Raw genomic sequence first — 22,165 nt, forward strand, 5'->3', positions numbered from 1 at the left:
AAGTGCCCTACAAAATAGTATGATGATTTTGTTTGGCAAACTGATGGACACCATGATAGAGACCTGAAGGACATCTTTATAGTCAATGGAGTCTGTCCTGCATTACTGGTATCATGTGACGGATCTGACACTGCCGTTAACTTCATTGTTCTGATTCTGTGATAGAGCAGGACTATAGATTTAACAAACGCAAGTGTGAACATACGCTTGGCTGTACACTTGCATGTGGCAGGACTGTAATCAAAATTTGGATGGAAAAGTTAAGTCTAGACACTGGAAAATTTTTGCATGCTTGTTTTTCTCCTTAGAAAATGTTCACTAAATTGCTATTATATTGTAAATTAGATGCAGATTTGATGTGCCTATTAAAAATTTAAAGAGTAACTTCAATTTTGCTTTTTTTAATATGTTTTAGGCTCTTTCATTCTGAGCCGATCTGTGGGGTCCAGGTCCTGAGACCATAACAATTTCTCAAAAAATCAAAAGACCTTTTAAAAGTGTACAGCTCAGGAGACAGAACTATGACTTTCTACTGCATCTGTTCTCCACTTTGTGTGTGTTCCTGTTTAAAACGTCTTTTGAGCAATTGGTGGGGGTCTCAGGACCTGCATCCCTAATGACCTGCTCAAAATTAAAGTGCCTAAAACATAAAAAACTCCAAAAATTTGGTTACTCTTTAAGGTGCATTTACATTGGAACCAACTATTGGCTACTGTGTGCGCATGTGCTAGAGCCGCTCGTTACAGTAAGTGAAGCTGGGAACTACATACAGCTTCACTGCGCAAGCGCGGAGAGACGCTCGTCACGGCGCATGCGCGGCTCCCCGATACACACTGCGCAAGCGCGGAGAGCCGCTCATCACGGCACATGCGCGGCTCCCCGATACACACTGCGCAGGCACGGAGAGCTCGTCACAGCGCATGCGTGGCTCCCCGATACACACTGCGCAGGTGCGAAGAGCCGCTCGTCACAGAGCATGCGCGGCTCCCCGATACACACTGCGCAAGCGCGGAGAGACGCTAGTCACGGCGTATGCGCGGCTCCCCGATACACACTGCGCAGGCGTGGAGAGCCGCTCGTCACGGCGCATGCGCGTCTCCCCGATACACACTGTGCAAGCGCGGCATTTCAAAGCGGATTCCAGCGACGTCAGCGCAAACTCAGGAACATCATTCAAATTGCGTGGGTGGTGACAACCCTGACTGAACGCCATGAAGCACACCCCTATGACTAAACAAGCAGGTAAGCTATAACTATATAAAGTGGTTTTTGCAAAGGACTACAGCGCCTATTTTAATAAAAAAAAAAGTTAGTGATGCACATTGCATGACTAACAACGCAATGGGGGCAGTTTAGATGCTACAAATCACATGACAGGTTCCCTTTATGGATCACTTTGTGCACATGAAAATGCAGTTGGCTGGTCTAAGCAGGCTGATAAATGACTACTGATCAGCTTCATAAAACCGGTCAGTGGTCATTTAAGTACCGTGATTGACCAGTGTAAATGCAGCCTTAGAACCAGGTACTTTATAGGTGACATCTCCTCTGATGGCAGTTCTCAGCATTTTCTTTTTCATTTGGTCCCGTTGCTATAGCTCATCTCCACAGATGTCCATTTTTTCCAGTCTTCTGCAGACACCGTTCCTTTAAAAATAAAAACTGTCATTATAATGCCACCTGAATAAAAATAGCTGACTATGCCGTGCCTTAATTAACTAATTGCTCCTCACTGTGCTCTCTGCTCAAAAAAAGTGACCCCCTCGCGTATGAAATATTGCCTCCACACTGTCCCCCCTTATATATTATAATGCCACCCCATCCTTCCCTTGTGAACTATGGCCGCCACACTGTCCTTTCTTATGAACAATAACTGTCAAACCATCCTCCCTTAACAACTATGGCCAATACACTGTCCGCCCTCCACACTGTACATGCGTTATGAAATATAACCTCCAAATTCTCCCCATCTTCAGTGCCCCTCCCCACAATACCCCGTTGTCACACTGTACTCCCTTCATACTGTGTCCCCAATAAATACCGCTCCCCCTCAATGTCTACAGTAAAAATTCCTTGTTTCTTCAGCTCCACTATGGAGTGCTTCCCTTCCCCTCCTTTGTGGCACTCTATCACATACAGTCCGCACCCCTTTTACCTCGTACATACAGCCGGCACCCCCCATATGTACCCCCAGATGTAGCCTGCACTTCCCATAAATACCCCCACATATAGCTTGCACCCTCATATGTACCCCCATATATAGCCTGCACACCATATGTACCCTCACATATAGCCTGCACCCCCATATGTACCCTCACATATAGTCTGCACCCTCATATGTATCATATGTACCCCCATATATAGCCTGCACCCCATATGTAGCCTCACATATAGCCTGCACCCCCATATGTATCCTCACATATAGCCTGCACCCCCATATATGTGCCCCCCGTATATAGCCGGCACCCCCATATGTACCCCCACATATAGCCTGCACCCCCATATATAGCCTGCACCCCCACATGTACCCCCACATATAGCCTGCACCCCCATATGTATCCTCACATATAGCCTGCACCTCCATATATGTGCCCCCATATATAGCCGTCACCCCCATATGTACCCCCACATATTGCCTGCACCCCCATATGTACCCCCACATATAGCCTGCACCCCTATATGTACCCCCACATATAGCCTACACCCGCACATGTACTCCTACATATAGCCTGCACCCACATACAGTATGTACCCCCACATATAGCCTGCACCCCTATATGTACCCTCACATATAGCCTGCACCCCATATGTACCCCCACATATAGCTTGTACGCCATATGTACCCCCACATATAGCCTGCACCCACATATGTACCCCCACATATAGCCTGCACCCCCATATGTACCCCCACACATAGCCTGCACCCCACATTTATTCTGCACCCCCATATGTACCCTCACATATAGCTTTGACCCCATATGTACCCCCATATATAGCTTGCATCCCCCATATGTACCCCTACATTTATTCTGGACAAACAAGGAAAGGGAGAAGGGGAGAAAAAAATCAGCTCACCCGATCGTTAACAGCTGGAGGCTCTGTGTGAGTTGATCCGACAGCGGAATAGCCCTGGTTCCAGGCACTCTTTTAGAACAGGAAAAAGAAATGTGGTCTTCCAGCGGATCTTCGATAAAATTAAGCTTTTATTAGGAACATATAAAAGCAGCCATGTCACAAGAACAATACACGGGATACAAGGACACAAGACATGATAGTCCCAACGCGTTTCAGCTAAGTATTAGCCTTAATCATGGGATGGGATCATTTATTCTGCACCCCCTCATATGTACCCCCACATACAGCCTGCACCCTCATATGTAGCCTGAACCCCCATATGTACCCCCACATGTTGCCTGTACACTATGTACCCCCATATATAGCCTGTACCCCCACATATAGCCTGCACCCCATATGCACCCCACCATATGTACCCCACATGTAGCCTGCACCCCATGTAACCTTGTTCCTTACTTACCTGTCACCAGTGCCCTTTCTGCTGCTTTCTGCCCAGGAAAACATCTCATTTGCAATCTGCTGCATGGCTCCGCCCATAAGAGTCACATGGGCATGATGTCATCACTAGTCCTTCACCTATGATTTATCTCCTTCCGTCGGCAGGGAGCTGATCGGTGCTCCTCTACCCATGTACTCCCCCAAATAAAGATGGCGTTTTTCATACGTAGTCAAGGACAGGTAAGAAGAAGGGGGGGAAAAAAAATTTTCCCCCTTCATGGTGTCGCCACCCCCAGAAACCTGTCGCCCTTGATACCCGCCCTCGGGTGCCTAGTGGCAAATACAACCCTGTATATGTATAACCTGCCAAAAGTTTGGACTTTCCTGTTCATGCAATGGTTTTCCTTGTTCTTCTTGGACTGTGCACATTGTAAAGAAGAAAATGAAGAGATCACCCTCCTTGCTGGTACTGGAGTCAGCCGAAAGGAGTCTTTACCGGTGGATGCTGTGTTCAGCTGGCGTGGGCAGCAATATGAGAGAAGATGAGGAATTTAGCTCATCCGTCCGATAATATGTGACACCAGAAACCCCTCAGTTTTTGAATGTCACCATGGTATTTTAAAGTATTAAAAATAAAGATGAATATTTTTGACATATTACATTTCACATTGTAGATTCAGACTGAAGGCAGCAAGACCACAAAGAAACACATATGTAAACAAGGAGTGAAGACATATTAAAGAAATCAAAATATGTGTTAAACGTTAGTTTCCTCCAAGTACCCCCCTTTGACTCTTATGGCATTCTCTCAAGCAGCTTCATCAGGTCATCATCTGAAATTGCTTTCCAACAGTCTTGAAGGAGTTCGCAGAGTGCGCTGCTTTGCTTCCACACTGCATCCAACTCAACCCAAACCATTCAAATTGGGTTGAGGTTGGGGGATTGTGGAGGCCATGTCATCTGACGCCGCACTCTATACCTCTTTCTTGGTCACATAGCCTTTATATAGCCTGTACATGTGTTTTGGGTCATTGTCCTATTGCAACAGAAGTGATGGTCCACACTAACTGCAAAACAGATGGGATGGCACGTCATTGCAGAATCCTGTGGTGGCCATGCTGGTAAGTGTGCCTCAAATTTGTAATAAATCACCAACAGTGTCACGAGCAAAGCTAAAGTAAAGTAGAAACCATTTTTTCACCTTTCTGGCATCTCACAACAACATGGCGAGAAGTACCAAGAATTTCACATTTTGACTCATCAGACCAGAGTACAGATTTCCACTGACCTAATGTCCAGTCCTTGCTGTATTGCTTGGTCCAAAAATATCTTAGGAACTTAGAAATCCATAGGAAGTGAGGTGCAGAAAAATGGGTGCAAGTGCTCTGAATTTATGAGTCAATATGTGACATTTTTGGCTTTAACAGAAAGCAGTTTGTTTGCTGGAAAGGCTGGAGAGCTGTACAATAACAAGTGTCTGAAGGAACAGTGAAGCATGGTGGAGGGTCCTTGCAATTGTGAAGTTACATTTCAGCAAATTAAGTTGGGAATTTTGTCAGGATTAATGGTGTCCTCAAGGCTGAGAAATACAGGCAGATACTTATCCATCATGTAATACTACTAGAGAGGCCTTTTTTCTGGCTCCAAATTTCTTCTACAGCAGGACAACGATCCAAAACATAACTCCAATTCCAAAAAATTGGGACGCTGTGCAAAGTTTAAAGAATAAAAGGCCAGGACAAGGTATTTTGATGCGCTACGCAGATGAAGCTGATGGCGCTCCCCCACCCCAATGAACCCTAAACCCCCAAGTAAAGGAATGGGTCAAAGAATAAAGTAAAAGGAGCCCTATCACAACCCCCCTCCGATGGGTCAGGCAACAAGCTCTGATAACCACTTCGACTAGAATTGTTACCTTTTTCACCAAATAATACCATCGAAAGTAAAAAAAAGTGATGTACTTTAGGGGTGAAGCTCAACAGAGAGTGCGTTTTCAAAGTTAGATACAGAGACATTTATTGTTTGGCAACCATTTACACAATACCAGGGACAAATAGTGATATTCAGCACTGACATCCTACATTTTATATGTCAGACACAAGGACAGTTATGTAAACTATTATAACATAACTATGATGGGGCCAATTGGTTTCAATTAAGGTGTCCAGCATTTGACGGGTACCCTAATACAAGCTAAACAGAACCCATGATAGATAAAGGGATACTTATAATGGTTTTTACATTCGTCATGCGACAAAAACAGTTTGCAACAAAACTGATGGTGGTTCTGGTGCTGTATTCCTGTACTGATGGTGGTTCTGGTGCCATATTCCTGTGCTAATGGTGGTTCTTGTGTCGTATTCCTTTTCTGATGGTGGTTCTGGTGATGTATCCATGTAGTGATGATTGTTCTGGTGCTGTATGTTAGAACCCTCCTGTTTGTTTTTTCTATCTTGTGCTTTGCGGTTACGTGACCATCTGCCTTTATATTCCAGCTCCGCCCTTGTGGCTGTGCTGGACTTCAGTGTTTGACTGTTTCTCTAGCCAGGTGCTTCGGTGCCTTTCTCTGTCAAGTTCGCTTGGTCCTCTGGGACCTCTAGTACATTTTTGTCAGTTTGTCTTTTTGTGTTCTGCAACAACTTCTCTGTTTAGGAGGTGTCCCATTTTTGTCCCAGTCCTTAGTTCTTTTAGGGACCCCTCCCTTAATTCTATAGGTCTTCATTCAGACTAGCCGAGGACTAAAGCGGGTCTGTTCACTAGGAACAGGCAGCCCGCTACATCGTAGGGATTCAGCTTAGTCTTACTGTAGGGACAGCCTTCCCCTATCTTTCCTTAGTACATGTTGCAGATCATAACACTGTATTCATATACTACTGATGCCTCGGGTGATGTATTCATGTAGTAATGATGGTTTTGGCGCTGTAATCATCTCCACAACCATCATCAGTACATGAATACAAAACCAAAATCATCATTAATACATAAATAGAACACCAGAGCCATCAATAGTACATAAATACAGAACCAGAATTATAACCAGTAAATAAATAGGGTCAGTTGAACCACGATCAGTACATGAATATGGCACCAAAAACATCATCAGTGCATGAATACATCACCAGAACCACCATCAGTACATTAATGTGTCACCAGAACCTCAATCAGTACATGAATCCATCACTAGAACCACCTTCAGTAAATAAATACAACACCAGTACATGCATACATCACCAGAACCACCAACAACACATGAATGCCTCACCAGATCCACCATCAGTACATGAATACATAACCAAGCTTAGTAAAGCAATCAATTGTAATGTCAAGTTAGGCCCATATACATTTGTATCTCATGAACTTACAACTCCCAGTATGTCCTTAAACAATGGTAAGATGATACTGGGTGTTGTTGTTATCAATCTTTATCAGACTGCAGACGATACAGGAACCAAAGAACTGATAAGATGTAGTCAGTATCAAATTGAAAAATGCACTCTAAACAGCATTGATATGCTATAAAATAACTTTTTACTGAATACAATTTCTTTTCGTTACAATTTCAATAACAATTTCATAATTCGTATATTACCATATACAGATGAAATGTCCTTAAGTCTGTGTGCCCACGATGCGTTTTTTAAGCGTTTCCTCAGCGGCAAAAACGCTGCAGAAACGCTTAAAAAACGCATGGTAGAAGGCCTGCCATGTCCCCCAATGATAATCCGCATGTGCTGTGCACATGCTGCAGAAATTTCCGCTGCGGATTATCATTGCAGAAAAAAACGCAGCACTACCAATTATTTTGCGGAAGTGCTGGGTTTTCGCCGCCATTGACTTGCATTAGATCGCATGGATTACTCATCACTGTATATGTAGATGCGCATTCCATGCGTTGTAATGTGCGGATGGTACCCGGGTCTAGAGGAGAGGAGACTCTCCTTCGGACCCGGGTACCATAGAAAACTGTAAAAAAAAGAATAAAATAAAAAATAAATATATACTTACCTTCTGGCAGCCCGCGGTGCGCTCCTCCTTGCTTGCCGGTAGTTCGCGATGGAATGAAGGACCTGCGCTGACGTCATAGTCATGTGACGGGTCACGCGACGCTGACTTCGGCAGGTCCTTCAGTCTACCGCTGCCGGCAGCCGTGACGGAGGGAATCAAGACTGCAGGGGCCATTGGAAGGTAAGTATAGATATTATTTTTTATTTTTAACCATTCTTTAGGTCACACTATATAAATCCAAGCCGTTTGCATGGATTTATATAGTGTGACCAAGTTGACAAGCACTTTCCAAGTGATGCTAAAATCGCTTGGAAAGCGCTTGTCAATCCGCATGCGGAAATGCAAGTGAAGAACGCTTCACATCCGCATGTCCCTGGCAGGAAAAACGCATGTACAATCGGCATGTACAATCCGCATGTACAATCGGCATGTACAATCCGCATGCGTTTTTTTCTGCCAGGGAGATGCAGAAACGCTCAGGAAAAAATCCTGAGCATTTCTGCATCGTGGGCACATAGCCTAATCCTTGTTTGGCAATTGTATACATTTTCTTTTGGCATAAATGCCTCCAATATAAAATCCAGACTCCAAGACAGTCTCAACCAGTCAGTCTCAACAAGTAAACATTTACATCCTGGTACCTTATAGGTGACATCTCCTCTGATTGAGTCATTTCTTTCTTTTCATCTCCATCTTGTTCTGACGCCATGAGGACTTTTCACATCCACAACTCTTCTCTCCATATTTCGTCTTCTGCAGCAAATCCCAACACAGTGCCCTTAAAAATAAGAGTGCCATTATAATGCTTTCTGCAAAAAAAAACACATCTCTCCTTACTATGCCCTAACAAACCCTCCAATAGAAAATATGTCCGCCTTAATGATCTATAACCACCCCACTGACTGCCATGATCAGATATAACTGCTACACAGTCCGTCCTTATGAACCGCGTCCTATACTATGGCTGTCCCCTCTCAACTGTTTTCCCTTACACTCTCTAGATCTCCACACTCTCCGGCCAGGCTAGCCTCTCTCCATACTGTGCCCCATTTCACGCTGCTTCCTCTTATGCATTCTTTGCTCCCATTTCATACTATGCCCTCATACTGCACACCACATTGTCCTCTCCAAACTGTACCCTTTCCTACACTGTCCTCCTGCCTACATGGTATGATGATCACCACAGCAGCCCAAACAGCATGATATCCACAACAGCCCCCCAATATGTACTAGGATGTACATCACAGCCCCCCAATATACAGTATGATGACTACCACAGCCCACTATATAACATGGTCACCACAGCCCCCTATACAGAATGATGTCCTCAACAGCCCTCAATACTACTGTATTCACAGCCCCCTTTACAGTATGATGTCTCCACAGCCTCCAGTATACCAGTATAGTGTCCCTCACAATCGTCTATACATTATGATGCACCCCACAGCCCTTATATAGTATGATGCTCTCCACAGACCCCGGTGTAATATCCTCCAGAGCCCTCTGCACAATATGATGTCCCCCATGTAAAGTATATAGCATGATGTGCCAACAGCCCAAGTATAATGTCCATCACATCTCCCAGAATATTGTTCCTCACAGTATCCCATATAATATAATGTCCTCCACTGCCCCTCTTGTAATGTCCTCACAGCCAGTCCCTTGTCTGGCCCCACAGTAAGTCCCTCTTATAATGTCCCCACAGCCAGCCCCTCGCTTGTCCCCACTGCCAGCCCCATGCATGTCCACAGCCAACCCCTCTTGTTATGCCCCCATCCATTGGCAAACTAATATAAGATAAATTAAAAAAAGCTTAAACTCACCTAATCCAGGCTCCCTGTCCAGTGCAGCTCCGTCTACTCTTCATCTATGAAGTTAAGCAGAGGACACTGGATGGCGTGATGACATCAGTGCATCGTGCCATGCGATGTCCCTTGCATGCACCGTCTCCTTCAGTGCACAGGCCGGAAGTGGCGTGCGTTATAATGGAGTTCCCGGTGGATCAGAGAGCTGATTACAGCTCCTGTGCCAGGCGGCGCTGACATCAATTTTATTTGCCTCTAACAGACCTTAATACAATTGGGTGCGGGTAGGGAGCAACAACCGGAGTGCAAGCAGAGAGAGAGGTGAGCGGTGTCAGTGACTGACACTGCTCACTGTGCCTGTGCCCCGTCCGTCAATGTGCTGAATGCCTGCGGCCGGAGAAAGGTGCCGTGTGACCGCTGGCATTCAGCAATGTCATTTTTTTCCCCAATGTGCGCCCCCATCAGGGAGGCAGGAGATAGCGCCCTAGGTGGGTGCCACCCTGCCTACCTCTCGTATCAGCCCTGACAACAGAGCTTAAAACAAAGATGAGAAGTTAAAATATATTTTTCCATTTCATTTGAGAAAATTTACTTATTTAGAAAATTTAATGGCGGCAAAACATCTCAGTTGGGACAGAGTTAATAAAAGGTTGGAAAATTAAGTGGTACTATTGAAAAAAAGCTGTCAATTTCCAACTATATGACATGACAGTATAAATAGAGCACCTTAGGCTATGTTCACAAGCAGCGTTTTTGCTGCATTTTATTTTTTGCAGTCAAACCTATCCTGGCGGTAAAAATACTGCATTAAAAACACCTGCTTTTCAGCGTTTTCGTGTGCAGATTACATGTATGCTTTGTCTACAGTACAAATATCATAGCTTTTTGCTGGTACTGTAAAAAGCAGCTTTTAATTTAAAAAACCCCACTGCGCAATGAAACGTGTGAACATATCCTTAGAGGGGCAGATTCTCTCAGAGGCAAAGATTGTCAGAGTCTCACTAATCTGTGAAGAACTGCATCTAAAAATTCTGGAACAATTTCAGAAAAATGTTACTTAACATGAAATTCAAAAGTCTTTGAACTGTTGATCAGCTAGAATCCTACATCAGACAAGAATATGACAACATTCCTCTCCCCAAACTACAGCAATTGTCTCCTCTCTTCCCAGACGTTTACAAACTGTTATATAAAGAATATACCACAGAAACGCCCGCATAATCATATCAATCAATCATGGAATACTAGTATGCAGACATAGGAATATAATAATATAGGTATAAGGGGCATCGCAAAGAAACATGAAAAAATGAGAGAAAAAGAAAACCGACAACAAGGCCCCAAATGAGAATAGAAAAAATATATAATTTTATTAAATACACAAGTCAAAAAAGTAATACATGAAAGAGCTTAAAGGCACAAAGTGCCACATATGTGATTAAAAAACCAAGGACACCAAGAGACACCCCCTCCCTCTCTCCCCCCCCCCCCCCGGGGGGGGGGGACACAATAACCCAATATTAACAGCAATCAGAGGTATGTATTAGTAGCACCACAAAGGCATATATAGATAATAGCATCAATAAGGGACAATTCCCAGATACCTAAGAGTATGCAAAAAGAAGGAGAGAGCAAGTAGAGCATATGGGAAGTAAAAGGCAAAATATCAAAAATGAATAGCCAATAATTACCCGAATTTGCAAATACCAGTGGTGCAACAGATGGAGGAAAAAAGAAGGGGGAAGGGGGGCCTAGTGGTGTCACCCCTACGCGCGTTTCGGCAGGCCTTCGTCAGGGGGCATGGGGGTAAAGAGCACTGGGGCCTCATAAATAGCAAATCACCTAATTAGTTAATGGTGCACAGCTGCTAAGAACATGTAGACGTATGCCCAAGGACCTAAAGTGACGCTTTTCGCGTCATAGTGGGCGGGGCGAACCGCAGCGTCCGCATCATGTGACACCCACGTGCCGGTCAGCTGACCGGCCCGCAGGTCCTCACATAAAGATGCAGAGAGCCGCGGCGCGCGCCGCCGACGTGACACGAAAGCGTTCACGGTCACTGGGCAACCCAGATAGGTGTGTAGGATGGCGAGGCCTGCCCATAATAGGTAGCAAATAAGACCAAGCCAGCAAACACAGAGGTGGAGTGGGAAATAAGGCAATACACCAGAAGCAAACAAAGCAAAAATATGCATAGTATCAAGTTCGCACCCACCAAATAGGTATGGCAAAAAAAAAATTTTTTTTTATATATATTTAACAATCAGGTGCAATAACAATAGCATATAATTATTATATCAAGGAACAATATAAATACCATTATAGAGACCAAATTGTCATAGTAGGGACGAAATGGCCAAGAATATTGTCAAGGATAAATTTTCATAACAGCCATACATTAGATAAAAAGCTGATATCAGCAATATCTATAATGTACAAAAATACAAAAGAATTATATAACAAATAACTTAGTTGACCGGACGATGGATCCGCCTAGGGAACATGAAATAAAGAAGCAGCAGATGTAGAATTTTGCACCGAATAAGGAGGCTAGAATGGAGACCACAGTGTGTTGACCACGTAAATAGATGAAATAAAAAAATCTAAAAATAAATAAAAATGTGAAACAAATTAGTAACACATAATACATAAATGGCAACATAGGTGAAGTGATGAGAGAATGAACACAACCAGGAGGCAATCACAAAAAGGGAACAAAGCTAAGGGACTCGTTCAAGCCCTTAGGGTGTACAGTGTCTAATTGCCATATCCAGCGGGCCTCCAATTGGGCCAGCCGTTGGCTCATTTTACCACCACGAATGGTAGAGAGGAGAGAGTCTATACCTCGAACTCTCAACCCAGAACTGTCACAATCGTGATAAAGCTTAAAGTGACGGGGAATGGTCCTGAGCGTGGAAGCATCCGCGTGGCCTGCCGCAGACTGAATGCCCAGAACATGCTCACGTATTCGAATTTTAAGTTGGCGGGAGGTAAGTCCCACATATATGAGACCACAAGGACAGGTGGCAAAGTAGATCACGTATCTAGACATACAATTGATCGACTTGCGTATATCATATGTCCTTGTATGAGTAGAATTGAAGAATTGGGTAGCATGTTCAATATTAGGGCAGGCAATGCAGCGGCCACACGACCTGCATCCAGGCGCAGGACCAGACCCGTCAATAAAAACCCTTCCCCGAGTGGGTTGATAGTGGCTGTGAACCAAAAGGTTTCGAAGATTTCTAGACCTCCTAATAGTGATGTTGGGAGCAGAGGGTATAAACTTGGAAATAATAGGATCCGTTTGCAAAATAGGCCAAGCCTTGGAAAGGCAAGAACGCATACGGGCAAATTGGGAGTGATATTGTGTGATAAATCTCACATAGTTCTTCTGTTTGGCCTTAGCTGTATTTTTATACAGTAGATCATGTCGTTTAGACCATAGTGCCCGGTTGAACACCTTTTTAACAGAACGTCTGCTATAGCCTCTCTCAAAAAATCGTATCTTGAGATCATTAGCTTGCTTAATAAATTCCCGATCGTCGGAACAAATTCGACGTAATCTAAGAAATTGGTCAATAGGCACTGAATGAATCATGTACCTTGGGTGTGCTGAAGAGGCATGTAGTAGGCAGTTGGTAGCCGTAGTTTTCCTGAAAATACTAGTCTGCAGGAATTCACGCTCATCTTTTTGAATAGTAACATCTAAGAACGTAATTTTATTTTTATCGCAATGAAATGTAATAAAAATATTAAGATCATTTAGGTTGAGAGACTGCATAAAAAATTGTAATTGTTCTTCAGTTCCCTGCCAGATGAACAGTATGTCATCAATGTACCGCATCCAAAAGGGGATGCGGTCCATTGATGACAGCCGATCGTGCAGGGCAAGGTCCCTCTCCCACAGCCCCAGGAATAAGTTGGCATAAGCTGGTGCAAAAGAGGCCCCCATGGCCGTTCCCTGGAGCTGGAGGTAGAAGGAACCTTTAAAAATAAAAAAATTGTGTGTGAGCGAGAATTCGAGAAGCTCAAGAATAAGCAGTACAATATCAGCCGGCAAATTAGAACTAGTGAGGAAGAAATGAGTGGCCTTAATGCCATCTGTGTGTTTAATACTCGTATATAGTGACTCGACGTCACCTGTCACCAACAGCATATCCTCACTGAGGCTAAGACCGTCCACCTTTTTGAGCAGATCCCCAGTATCCAACAGGAACGAGGGCAAAGTCTCCACTAACGGTTGGAGTTTGGATTCAATCCATGAATTGACATTTTCGAGAAAACCACCCGTGCCAGATATGATAGGGCGTCCAGGTGGTGTCTCTAAATTCTTATGTATCTTAGGGAGAAGGTAAAAGGTTGCTATCGAGGGCTCCACGACCTGTAACGCCGAAGCCAGCTCTTTTGTTATAACTCCATTCTCCATCGCCGTGTTAATAATTTTAGATAGTTTAGCAACGAATGACTGTAATGGATTAAATGTCAAACGTTTATAGCACAGTTCATTAGAAAGTTGACGGTAGGCCTCATTCTCATAAAGAGTAGTAGGCCATATAACAACATTACCGCCTTTATCGGCTGGCTTGAGCACCACGCCGGGGAGCCCACGAAGCAACCTCAACCTCTCCCTTTCAAAACTAGATAGATTATCATGTTCCACAAAGTGAGGAATCTTATTAAATTCCTTAGACACCACCTGGACGAACATATCAACACTGGCACAGGTGGAGAGTGGAGGGAATTTTTTGGAGCGAGGCCTGATGGAACTGGGGATCTTACCTCCTTCGGTGTCCGTATTCTCACGGGCCAAATCCTCCAAAGTATCTAACGCTTCTTGTTCCTCCTCTGTAGGGAAAAGAGAGTGAAGATGTGCATCAAAAAAATGTTTTTTATAAATCAACTTGCGTGCAAAAAGATGGAGATCTTTAATGGCCATGAAACAATCAAATTTGGCCTTCGGAACATAAGTAAGGCCTTTATTCAAAATATCAAGATCAGTAGAACTAAGTTGATAATCACTAAGGTTGATTACCTTGTTATCCATCTTTGTTCCCTCGGGGGAGTTGAAATTACGTCTTTTATAAGAATGGAATTCAAAGTTGCGTGACTTATGGGGCTCACGCCCAGATCGTGTTCTCATGGAGGAAATGGAGGTGGCAGAGGATATACTAGTGGAGGAAAGCGAAGCATCGGAAGGAAGACGCATCTCCCTGGAAATATGGCCACTGTTTCTTTTCCATAAATAAACTGAATTATTACTGAAATCATTTTGATCTCTTACTAGTTTTTTAGTTTGTGTATCCTTAATTTTTTGTACACACTCGTCTATATTTTTCTCAATGCGAACATTCAATGCTTCGAGGCGTTCAACCGGGCAGGACGTCTTAAAGATGAGTTGTAGTTCATCAATAGATTTATCAAGATCTACAATTAGTTTGGTGTTATGATCAATCAGGAGTTGCATAAGTGTGGTGGAACACTTACTGCAGGCCGCCTCCCATCCTGCTATAAAGTCACAATCATCAACTATGAAGGTGGGGATGGTACGGACACGAAGTCCTCGAGGTATCAGGTTGCACAAAATGTATTTTTGGAGAAATGCCCTATTCCACCATAATTTAGTGCGCTTAATCAAAAATTGATGAAGTGTATTGGATTGCTTGTCCCAGTTGTGGTCATCCTCCCTCAAGTCACCAGTGCCTTCAGCTCTAAATGTTTGGTCGAAATGAGAGAGCCAACCCTCTTCTTTGGCTCTGTAATCCATGTCTGTAGATAGAAAAAAATCTGTGAAAACCACAGTAAAATTTATATAAAGAATATACCACAGAAACGCCCGCATAATCATATCAATCAATCATGGAATACTAGTATGCAGACATAGGAATATAATAATATAGGTATAAGGGGCATCGCAAAGAAACATGAAAAAATGAGAGAAAAAGAAAAGCGACAACAAGGCCCCAAATGAGAATAGAAAAAATATATAATTTTATTAAATACACAAGTCAAAAAAGTAATACATGAAAGAGCTTAAAGGCACAAAGTGCCACATATGTGATTAAAAAACCAAGGACACCAAGAGACACCCCCTCCCTCTCTCCCCCTCCCTCCCCCCCGGGGGGGGGGGGACACAATAACCCAATATTAACAGCAATCAGAGGTATGTATTAGTAGCACCACAAAGGCATATATAGATAATAGCATCAATAAGGGACAATTCCCAGATACCTAAGAGTATGCAAAAAGAAGGAGAGAGCAAGTAGAGCATATGGGAAGTAAAAGGCAAAATATCAAAAATGAATAGCCAATAATTACCCAAATTTGCAAATACCAGTGGTGTAACAGATGGAGGAAAAAAGAAGGGGGAAGGGGGGCCTAGTGGTGTCACCCCTACGCGCGTTTCGGCAGGCCTTCGTCAGGGGGGTGGGGGGGTAAAGAGCACTGGGGCCTCATAAATAGCAAATCACCTAATTAGTTAATGGTGCACAGCTGCTAAGAACATGTAGACGTATGCCCAAGGACCTAAAGTGACGCTTTTCGCGTCATAGTGGGCGGGGCGAACCGCGGCGTCCGCATCATGTGACACCCACGTGCCGGTCAGCTGACCGGCCCGCAGGTCCTCACATAAAGATGCAGAGAGCCGCGGCACGCGCCGCCGACGTGACACAAAAGCGTTCACGGTCACTGGGCAACCCAGATAGGTGTGTAGGATGGCGAGGCCTGCCCATAATAGGTAGCAAATAAGACCAAGCCAGCAAACACAGAGGTGGAGTGGGAAATAAGGCAATACACCAGAAGCAAACAAAGCAAAAATATGCATAGTATCAAGTTCGCACCCACCAAATAGGTATGGCAAAAAAAAAATTTTTTTTATATATATTTAACAATCAGGTGCAATAACAATAGCATATAATTATTATATCAAGGAACAATATAAATACCATTATAGAGACCAAATTGTCATAGTAGGGACGAAATGGCCAAGAATATTGTCAAGGATAAATTTTTATAACAGCCATACATTAGATAAAAAGCTGATATCAGCAATATCTATAATGTACAAAAATACAAAAGAATTATATAACAAATAACTTAGTTGACCGGACGATGGATCCGCCTAGGGAACATGAAATAAAGAAGCAGCAGATGTAGAATTTTGCCATACCTATTTGGTGGGTGCGAACTTGATACTATGCATATTTTTGCTTTGTTTGCTTCTGGTGTATTGCCTTATTTCCCACTCCACCTCTGTGTTTGCTGGCTTGGTCTTATTTGCTACCTATTATGGGCAGGCCTCGCCATCCTACACACCTATCTGGGTTGCCCAGTGACCGTGAACGCTTTCGTGTCACGTCGGCGGCGCGCGCCGCGGCTCTCTGCATCTTTATGTGAGGACCTGCGGGCCGGTCAGCTGACCGGCACGTGGGTGTCACATGATGCGGACGCCGCGGTTCGCCCCGCCCACTATGACGCGAAAAGCGTCACTTTAGGTCCTTGGGCATACGTCTACATGTTCTTAGCAGCTGTGCACCATTAACTAATTAGGTGATTTGCTATTTATGAGGCCCCAGTGCTCTTTACCCCCATGCCCCCTGACGAAGGCCTGCCGAAACGCGCGTAGGGGTGACACCACTAGGCCCCCCTTCCCCCTTCTTTTTTCCTCCATCTGTTGCACCACTGGTATTTGCAAATTTGGGTAATTATTGGCTATTCATTTTTGATATTTTGCCTTTTACTTCCCATATGCTCTACTTGCTCTCTCCTTCTTTTTGCATACTCTTAGGTATCTGGGAATTGTCCCTTATTGATGCTATTATCTATATATGCCTTTGTGGTGCTACTAATACATACCTCTGATTGCTGTTAATATTGGGTTATTGTGTCCCCCCCCCGGGGGGGAGGGAGGGGGAGAGAGGGAGGGGGTGTCTCTTGGTGTCCTTGGTTTTTTAATCACATATGTGGCACTTTGTGCCTTTAAGCTCTTTCATGTATTACTTTTTTGACTTGTGTATTTAATAAAATTATATATTTTTTCTATTCTCATTTGGGGCCTTGTTGTCGCTTTTCTTTTTCTCTCATTTTTTCATGTTTCTTTGCGATGCCCCTTATACCTATATTATTATATTCCTATGTCTGCATACTAGTATTCCATGATTGATTGATATGATTATGCGGGCGTTTCTGTGGTATATTCTTTATATAAATTTTACTGTGGTTTTCACAGATTTTTTTCTATCTACAGACATGGATTACAGAGCCAAAGAACAGGGTTGGCTCTCTCATTTCGACCAAACATTTAGAGCTGAAGGCACTGGTGACTTGAGGGAGGATGACCACAACTGGGACAAGCAATCCAATACACTTCATCAATTTTTGATTAAGCGCACTAAATTATGGTGGAATAGGGCATTTCTCCAAAAATACATTTTGTGCAACCTGATACCTCGAGGACTTCGTGTCCGTACCATCCCCACCTTCATAGTTGATGATTGTGACTTTATAGCAGGATGGGAGGCGGCCTGCAGTAAGTGTTCCACCACACTTATGCAACTCCTGATTGATCATAACACCAAACTAATTGTAGATCTTGATAAATCTATTGATGAACTACAACTCATCTTTAAGACGTCCTGCCCGGTTGAACGCCTCGAAGCATTGAATGTTCGCATTGAGAAAAATATAGACGAGTGTGTACAAAAAATTAAGGATACACAAACTAAAAAACTAGTAAGAGATCAAAATGATTTCAGTAATAATTCAGTTTATTTATGGAAAAGAAACAGTGGCCATATTTCCAGGGAGATGCGTCTTCCTTCCGATGCTTCGCTTTCCTCCACTAGTATATCCTCTGCCACCTCCATTTCCTCCATGAGAACACGATCTGGGCGTGAGCCCCATAAGTCACGCAACTTTGAATTCCATTCTTATAAAAGACGTAATTTCAACTCCCCCGAGGGAACAAAGATGGATAACAAGGTAATCAACCTTAGTGATTATCAACTTAGTTCTACTGATCTTGATATTTTGAATAAAGGCCTTACTTATGTTCCGAAGGCCAAATTTGATTGTTTCATGGCCATTAAAGATCTCCATCTTTTTGCACGCAAGTTGATTTATAAAAAACATTTTTTTGATGCACATCTTCACTCTCTTTTCCCTACAGAGGAGGAACAAGAAGCGTTAGATACTTTGGAGGATTTGGCCCGTGAGAATACGGACACCGAAGGAGGTAAGATCCCCAGTTCCATCAGGCCTCGCTCCAAAAAATTCCCTCCACTCTCCACCTGTGCCAGTGTTGATATGTTCGTCCAGGTGGTGTCTAAGGAATTTAATAAGATTCCTCACTTTGTGGAACATGATAATCTATCTAGTTTTGAAAGGGAGAGGTTGAGGTTGCTTCGTGGGCTCCCCGGCGTGGTGCTCAAGCCAGCCGATAAAGGCGGTAATGTTGTTATATGGCCTACTACTCTTTATGAGAATGAAGCCTACCGTCAACTTTCTAATGAACTGTGCTATAAACGTTTGACATTTAATCCATTACAGTCATTCGTTGCTAAACTATCTAAAATTATTAACACGGCGATGGAGAATGGAGTTATAACAAAAGAGCTGGCTTCGGCGTTACAGGTCGTGGAGCCCTCGATAGCAACCTTTTACCTTCTCCCTAAGATACATAAGAATTTAGAGACACCACCTGGACGCCCTATCATATCTGGCACGGGTGGTTTTCTCGAAAATGTCAATTCATGGATTGAATCCAAACTCCAACCGTTAGTGGAGACTTTGCCCTCGTTCCTGTTGGATACTGGGGATCTGCTCAAAAAGGTGGACGGTCTTAGCCTCAGTGAGGATATGCTGTTGGTGACAGGTGACGTCGAGTCACTATATACGAGTATTAAACACACAGATGGCATTAAGGCCACTCATTTCTTCCTCACTAGTTCTAATTTGCCGGCTGATATTGTACTGCTTATTCTTGAGCTTCTCGAATTCTCGCTCACACACAATTTTTTTATTTTTAAAGGTTCCTTCTACCTCCAGCTCCAGGGAACGGCCATGGGGGCCTCTTTTGCACCAGCTTATGCCAACTTATTCCTGGGGCTGTGGGAGAGGGACCTTGCCCTGCACGATCGGCTGTCATCAATGGACCGCATCCCCTTTTGGATGCGGTACATTGATGACATACTGTTCATCTGGCAGGGAACTGAAGAACAATTACAATTTTTTATGCAGTCTCTCAACCTAAATGATCTTAATATTTTTATTACATTTCATTGCGATAAAAATAAAATTACGTTCTTAGATGTTACTATTCAAAAAGATGAGCGTGAATTCCTGCAGACTAGTATTTTCAGGAAAACTACGGCTACCAACTGCCTACTACATGCCTCTTCAGCACACCCAAGGTACATGATTCATTCAGTGCCTATTGGCCAATTTCTTAGATTACGTCGAATTTGTTCCGACGATCGGGAATTTATTAAGCAAGCTAATGATCTCAAGATACGATTTTTTGAGAGAGGCTATAGCAGACGTTCTGTTAAAAAGGCGTTCAACCGGGCACTATGGTCTAAACGACATGATCTACTGTATAAAAATACAGCTAAGGCCAAACAGAAGAACTATGTGAGATTTATCACACAATATCACTCCCAATTTGCCCGTATGCGTTCTTGCCTTTCCAAGGCTTGGCCTATTTTGCAAACGGATCCTATTATTTCCAAGTTTATACCCTCTGCTCCCAACATCACTATTAGGAGGTCTAGAAATCTTCGAGACCTTTTGGTTCACAGCCACTATCAACCCACTCGGGGAAGGGTTTTTATTGACGGGTCTGGTCCTGCGCCTGGATGCAGGCCGTGTGGCCGCTGCATTGCCTGCCCTAATATTGAACATGCTACCCAATTCTTCAATTCTACTCATACAAGGACATATGATATACGCAAGTCGATCAATTGTATGTCTAGATACGTGATCTACTTTGCCACCTGTCCTTGTGGTCTCATATATGTGGGACTTACCTCCCGCCAACTTAAAATTCGAATACGTGAGCATGTTCTGGGCATTCAGTCTGCGGCAGGCCACGCGGATGCTTCCACGCTCAGGACCATTCCCCGTCACTTTAAGCTTTATCACGATTGTGACAGTTCTGGGTTGAGAGTTCGAGGTATAGACTCTCTCCTCTCTACCATTCGTGGTGGTAAAATGAGCCAACGGCTGGCCCAATTGGAGGCCCGCTGGATATGGCAATTAGACACTGTACACCCTAAGGGCTTGAACGAGTCCCTTAGCTTTGTTCCCTTTTTGTGATTGCCTCCTGGTTGTGTTCATTCTCTCATCACTTCACCTATGTTGCCATTTATGTATTATGTGTTACTAATTTGTTTCACATTTTTATTTATTTTTAGATTTTTTTATTTCATCTATTTACGTGGTCAACACACTGTGGTCTCCATTCTAGCCTCCTTATTCGGTGCAAAATTCTACATCTGCTGCTTCTTTATTTCATGTTCCCTAGGCGGATCCATCGTCCGGTCAACTAAGTTATTTGTTATATAATTCTTTTGTATTTTTGTACATTATAGATATTGCTGATATCAGCTTTTTATCTAATGTATGGCTGTTATGAAAATTTATCCTTGACAATATTCTTGGCCATTTCGTCCCTACTATGACAATTTGGTCTCTATAATGGTATTTATATTGTTCCTTGATATAATAATTATATGCTATTGTTATTGCACCTGATTGTTAAATATATATAAAAAAAATTTTTTTTTTGCCATACCTATTTGGTGGGTGCGAACTTGATACTATGCATATTTTTGCTTTGTTTGCTTCTGGTGTATTGCCTTATTTCCCACTCCACCTCTGTGTTTGCTGGCTTGGTCTTATTTGCTACCTATTATGGGCAGGCCTCGCCATCCTACACACCTATCTGGGTTGCCCAGTGACCGTGAACGCTTTCGTGTCACGTCGGCGGCGCGCGCCGCGGCTCTCTGCATCTTTATGTGAGGACCTGCGGGCCGGTCAGCTGACCGGCACGTGGGTGTCACATGATGCGGACGCCGCGGTTCGCCCCGCCCACTATGACGCGAAAAGCGTCACTTTAGGTCCTTGGGCATACGTCTACATGTTCTTAGCAGCTGTGCACCATTAACTAATTAGGTGATTTGCTATTTATGAGGCCCCAGTGCTCTTTACCCCCATGCCCCCTGACGAAGGCCTGCCGAAACGCGCGTAGGGGTGACACCACTAGGCCCCCCTTCCCCCTTCTTTTTTCCTCAATCTGTTGCACCACTGGTATTTGCAAATTTGGGTAATTATTGGCTATTCATTTTTGATATTTTGCCTTTTACTTCCCATATGCTCTACTTGCTCTCTCCTTCTTTTTGCATACTCTTAGGTATCTGGGAATTGTCCCTTATTGATGCTATTATCTATATATGCCTTTGTGGTGCTACTAATACATACCTCTGATTGCTGTTAATATTGGGTTATTGTGTCCCCCCCCCCGGGGGGAGGGAGGGGGAGAGAGGGAGGGGGTGTCTCTTGGTGTCCTTGGTTTTTTAATCACATATGTGGCACTTTGTGCCTTTAAGCTCTTTCATGTATTACTTTTTTGACTTGTGTATTTAATAAAATTATATATTTTTTCTATTCTCATTTGGGGCCTTGTTGTCGGTTTACAAACTGTTGTAAAAACAATAGGGGATGCTACATAATGGGTAACATGGCTTGGGAACAACTTTTTTGAAATGGCCCCCACAGCAGTATGATGACCCCACAGCTTGCCATACAGTATATTGTCCTCACAGACCAACCACACAAAGTAAGAG

This window comes from Phyllobates terribilis, unplaced genomic scaffold, assembly GCF_046119375.1.
Source record: "Phyllobates terribilis strain yellow unplaced genomic scaffold, ASM4611937v1 Scaffold_11__3_contigs__length_659146591, whole genome shotgun sequence".
Taxonomy (NCBI): Eukaryota; Metazoa; Chordata; class Amphibia; order Anura; family Dendrobatidae; genus Phyllobates; species Phyllobates terribilis.